Below are 6175 nucleotides of genomic sequence, written 5' to 3'. Positions count from 1 at the left end.
CTCATGTGGTAAAGGTCACGTTGTTTGATAAGGTCTTGTTTGTCGTCCAGTAGGATTTGCAGGTCTTGTTCTAGTTGATTGGTTTTCCTGTTGAGATGTTCTAACTGCTCAAGATGTTCTGTGCAGGATGAGTGTGGGGTGGTGCTCTGGAATGAAAAAGAATCGGATTTTATATTTTGAAAGAAGTTTCATTAAGATCAGTAACTATTCAGCACTTCAGAATTCTTCAGTATCTACTCATGTTATTTCTTCAGTAACTATTCAGCACTTCAGAATTCTTCAGTATCTACTCATGATATTTCTTCAGGAACTATTCCAGTACTTCATGTTAAGCATCTTAGAACTCTTCAGTAACTGGTCCATTTCTTTACATCTTTTCTTCAGGAACTATTCAGCACTTCATGTTATTTCGTCAGGAACTATTCAGTACTTCATGTTAATTGCTATGACATCATATCACTCAGGACTTGCTGTCCCGTGCTGGTCTCTATGATGAAACTGTTCTGTCCATTACCATTAGACACGGCAATACCTTGTAGTGAAAGTGGGGGGACGGGGTTTCTCTCGGGCCTAGAGTGTTGGAATGTGTTAATTTCCTTCTTACGTTGCTGAGTGACATTTTGGTTCGTTTTTAGCATCTCTTCAGGTGAAGTAAAAAAAAAAAAAATGTTTGATAGAGGGAACCAGGGAAACTGTAACTACCAACTGAAGTCACATCCTTCCGAAATCGAAGAGAAGAAAGAAAGGATTGGAGAAGCGAGATCAGTAAATACAGTCGGCCACCCATCCAGGCACACACCACGCTCAACGATGCTTTACTCGACTGTTTCGTAGGGAACAGTGAAAATGTTGTTGGTTTGACCCTCTGTTCGACGACATGCAACCAACTTTCTCACATTAACAACAACACCACTAGTCTAAGTGGGGTCGGAACGCAAGCACCACATGATTGTTGACCGGGAGGTCACCCATCCGTACACTAACCACGCGCAACGTTGCTTAACTTGAGTGATCCAATGGGAACTGCTGTGTGCATTCAACATGCTGTCGCCGCTTGCTCATGAGTGCGCGGCCACAACGGTGACCATGGACCATTTTTTTTTTTTTTTAAAGAGGTTTGACAGAGGGAACTGTAACTGCTATGGTCTTATCGTCCCGAAATCGAAGAGAGAAGGAAGACAGGATAGGAGAAAGCCAGCCGTTCCGAGAACGAACGATTTCAGAACTGGAGGTTTTTAAGAAAAGCTCGCCCCCCCTGATTTGTCTCCACGCCCCCCAGTTTGAGAACCTCTGCTCTATATAATGGGGAGATGGTGGGAAAGAAGGAAGGGGGTAGGTCATACGTAAAGTGCAGTATTAAAAGGTTTTGTTCTAGACAGGAGAGAGGTATTACTTTACCTAGGTAAGGAAGGTAATAATATAATCCCTACATAGGTACCTGTAAGCTATAAGGCGTGCAACCGACACTCCAAGCACGAATGCAATTCCACACTAAGTGGTGTGAATTTCCCACGACTTTCTATCACCCCTTGATTTTTTTTCTTTTGTTATTTAACTACATGTTGCCCGCCTCGGCGGTGTAGTGGTCACAGTGGTCGTTTGGCTAAACAGGAAGGCGCGAGTTCAATCCTTGCCGAGGCATGGAATCCTCCTTTAATTGAGAATTAGAGCACATTTGAGTATTTCAATAGTGGAGCACTAAAACTCCAAGAGCTAGGTGGTAGAGAACGATTCCGCCTTTAACTTCGTCTGGTATTTACCTTCTATACAAAAATCCCTCATTTATCTATTACTATTCTGTACATACGTGTATCTACCTAATTATAAATTTACCTACTGATGCTTACCTATAATTACCTATATCTTACCTAAAGATAGATCTCCCCCATATACCACGCCATAGAAAGTAAAGGCTGTGGGTTGCATAGTGCCAGATATAACCTATGTGTTAAGTATAGTGAATAGCTTTTGTAAGAAGGATTTGTTATGGGGGACAAAATTTAATTACTTTTTTAATACCCCCCTCTATTTGTGTCTTAAAAAAAAATTGTGTACCTACAGAGTTACCCTGGAACGCTGGAACCCTTGTAGCGTGATATATGAGTATTAAAGACAAAATGTCGCCAACTAGGTGCCTACGTATTTCTTTAAAAAAGGGGGGTTAAAAAGAAAATGCAATCAATCTGGAGACTTTATGTATATTAGCGTCACCAGGTGGTCACCCGTCTAGAAAATCAGGTAGTTCGAAGTATATCTCAATAATCCTAAATTCCAATGTTTACCTACCATGCTGGCACCGGTCACTATGCGCATTATTATGTCATAGCTACTCATTTTCCTCACGAGGCTCAGTGGGCCCCGCAACAGCCAGTCACGGAATCAATCATTGCATGATACAAATTTCTTGACCCCGCCGGGAATCGAACCCGGGTCTCCCGCGTGCAAGATGATCTATCTCGAATTTTTCCCGCGTGTTTCTTACCCTCTTCCCGCTCACCTGTCGACTTTTAGGTATCTTTCCTTCCGCTTCCAGTTTCGCCCGGGCTTGTCGCCTCTTCAGTATCCGCTTGTACTGTTTGGCGTTCACATATAGAGGTTCCTCTTCCAGTAATTCAGCAGGTGGTACCGGTAGAACTGAAGAGGTACGGGTCTGGAATTGAGGCGTACCCGGGGTGGGTGTCGGGGAGGTGGTGGTGGTGGGGTTAGGCACTGTCATCTGGGGGGGAAAGAGAAGAAAAGGGTTTTAGAGTTTAACTTCACTCAGTTTTTAAGAGAATTTTGGGATGAAAAGACCTCAGCAGTAATAATAATAATAGTGCTTATTTATACTTCTCGCATAGGAAAGTCCCTTTACTCCAGCAGTAGGCTACTACTATTATTGTGGTCAAATTCTCAAATTATATTGAGTTCCATACCTCGGCTGGGATTGAACCCACGTCCTCCTGTTTGCCGGTCGAGCGTCTTGACCACTACACCACCGAGGCAGAAAAAACGGACCTACGGATGCCACAAAAAACCCCATGGAACCTAAAATTTAATTTAAAAAAAAAAATTGTCTTATAGGAGCACTCTGCTTATTTATTTATTTTTCGTCCTGTCCTTAAACGCCTCTTGAACGCCTTACACGTAAACTCCTCTCCTGCCTTAGAAGCCAGCAATGGCATTGTACATAGGTACCTGAATATTGGGATATGAGAAGACATTTGCAACATACGAACGTATTTGGTTCTCCAAACCTTGAAAAAAGTTACTTGAAGATAAATCAGAAATACTTTTAGTTCTACAAGGAACCCGGGTCTCCGGTTTACAAGTCGAGAGCTACTTACCATGACTATATTCTGTTGAGGTTGTGACTGGTTGGCGTTTGAGTTCTGAGCGGTGGGGGCAGAGAGTTGCATGATGTTGCCGTTGATATTAATAACTGTGATATAAATAAAGTGTGGGTTAGTTAACTACTGCAATAGAAATAGAGAAATATTGGAGTAGGTTAGTTATTATTTATTTTACGGAATTTGCGGTAAAAGGGACTAACAGGGACGGACCGAATTTCGAAATAGAGCTGGCTGGAAAAGGTTGACGAAAAACACTGAACCCGAATAAACTGGAAAAGGTGAAAAAGGAGAAAAAAAATCATGGATTAAGAAGTATGTATGGATTAAGAAGTATGTATGGATTAAGAAGTACGTATGGATTACGAAGTATGTATGGATTAAGAAGTATGTATGGATTAAGAAGTATGTATGGATTAAGAAAGCCTTGTTAGCTTGAAAGGTAGCGCCTCTGCCTTGTATGCGCTAGGCCACGGGTTCGATTTCCGACCGAATCCTGAACGGATAATGTTCGTTTTCAGAACGGCTGGCTTTTTAATATCCTGTCTTCCTTCCCTCTTCGCCTTCGGGACGATGAGGCCTTAGCAGTTACAGTTCACGCTATCCAACATCTGCAAAAAGAAACTATCTGTTTAGGATAAAATCCGCCCCGGGTGGGAATCGAACCCGCGACCTAGCGCTTACATGAGTCGGATTGAACTTACGCGTAGGTTGTTGTACAGGTGCCGGCGTACTGTCTACTTGTACAGGGGAATAGAAAAATGTCTGTCCATCTGCTGTCTGTAATATTTGAGCCGTCTGTTGGGCTGGTTGCTGCTGGACGACGATTTGACCAGTGCCACCCTGTAATAAAGAGAATAGTCGCATTTTAATGTCGGAAACGAAGACGATTTTTCCTCTTCTGAAGCTCATTTCCCCTCTTCTGAAGCTCATTTCCCCTCTTCTGAAGCTCATTTCCCCTCTTCTGAAACTCATTTCCCCTCTTCTGAAACTCATTTCCCCTCTTCTGAAGCTCATTTCCTCTCTTCTGAAACTCATTTCCCCTCTTCTGAAGCTCAATCAAATTTTAAACACGTTTGAAGTTTAACTCTTGGATTATTCAATCTGATTGGTTGATTTCAAACATTTCGACCAATCAGATTGCTCAAGTCCAAGATTTGAACTTAAACATCGAGTTTGAACTCCGATTGTGACCCTGCGGACCTGGTCATAAAGCTTATTGAGGAGAGAGGGAGGGAGAAGGAATGTGGAAGGAAAGGGAGGGAAACAAGGGTTATTGAGGTCTACTTTCGATAAAAGATCCAAGGATTGCATATCAGACAAGATGGCATCTACCCGTGGTCAAGAGCACTAGCCTTCTAGCACGAAGGTGCTGGGTTCGAATCTTGGACGGGACAGAAATTTACAAGATATTTTAAATGTTATACAAAATCAACGGTATACATTTTCCTGTTGGCCTTGAAAGTAATAAGCACCGGTATCAAATGGGATTTTTACTTTCTATTACCTTTACGTATAGGGAACCTATACAAGGTAATGAGAAAGTAGGGGAGAGTGGGGTAATTGTGCGCACCTAAGCACCAACTGATATTCTAAGGTCCCTGTTTAAGCTAGAGAGTCAAATAAAAAACACATCAGATCCTTTGATTGTTGACTATAAATGAGAAATGAGATCATGTATTTAACTATAAATGAAAAAAAAAATTGAACACTTCTTTGGGAAAAAAACAAAACTAAAATTTAATATCACTTCGTGTAATGGTGCGCAGGGGTTGGGTAACTGTGCGCATGGGGGGGTAACTTTCCCAGCAAGTCCTGTAGTATGGTTAAAATTGTGCTGGATCTTGTGCTCTTCTGCATATCTGAATACAAGTCTCCTCAATTCTTTAGGTGTTAGTCCAAAGAATGTCTTAGCCAAAGTTATAATGTAACTGGCCAAATCTGCTTCAACTGAAGGTGCAAATGTGGGGGGTCTACCCATTCGAACCTCTGTAGAGTTTTGAAGAAGCTTCTTCCGAAGTGTTGACTCCGGAATGCCAAATCTCCTTGCAGCTTCTCGTACTGGCTTCATCTCTACTCGAACGCAATCCATTGCTTGTTGCAAATCCTCCTGGCTGTACGACATCTTAACTGAGGTCCTCTCATATACCCTTGGCATCTTGGTCTGAAACATACAAAATATGATTAATTTAGAAACAAGACATGGATTTATAAATCAAAAATCAAAATCAAATCATGGTATCTTTGTGGTAAAGCAGAGAGCTTTCTCATTTACTCAATCATCATATTTATTATCGCTCGTCTCTTCGACTTGTAACGCCGCCACTGGTCGCTACTCGATTAAAGTAGCTACTCAATTGTCCTCACGAGGCTGAGTGCATCCCGAACTCCAAGCACAGAGCCGGAAAAAACCTCGGCACCGCCGGGAATCGAACCCGGACCTCCTGCGTGCAAGCCTAGTGTGATACCCACTCGGGCACGGAGGTTGCTGTCAAGACATGGATTTATATGGAGGGTATTTGTGCGCAGCTTGCTATTTAATTGTATAAGGGGGAATGGTGCGCACCCGCGCACTATTGCCCAGCTGAAAAGCGCACTATTAACCGAACAGCAATATTATTATGTTTTTAATTTTTAAAAATAGTTTTAGTTATTTTAAAAATATGACACTTGGATAGAAAAATTTACTAGATTTAAAGCTTTAATTTAACACTAAGAACAAAAAAATATATAAAGAAATGTTAACTTACTGTCTTATTTTCTGACTCCTTAAAATAATATGAAAATCGCCGGGCAGCAACAAGTGAACTTCACAGAAAAATCAAAATAAACAGAAGCACGTTGTT

This window comes from Diaphorina citri, unplaced genomic scaffold, assembly GCF_000475195.1.
Source record: "Diaphorina citri unplaced genomic scaffold, Diaci psyllid genome assembly version 1.1 scaffold693, whole genome shotgun sequence".
NCBI lineage: Eukaryota > Metazoa > Arthropoda > Insecta > Hemiptera > Psyllidae > Diaphorina > Diaphorina citri.
The sequence above is the reverse complement of the archived record's forward strand: the minus strand, read 5'-3'. Positions refer to the sequence as shown.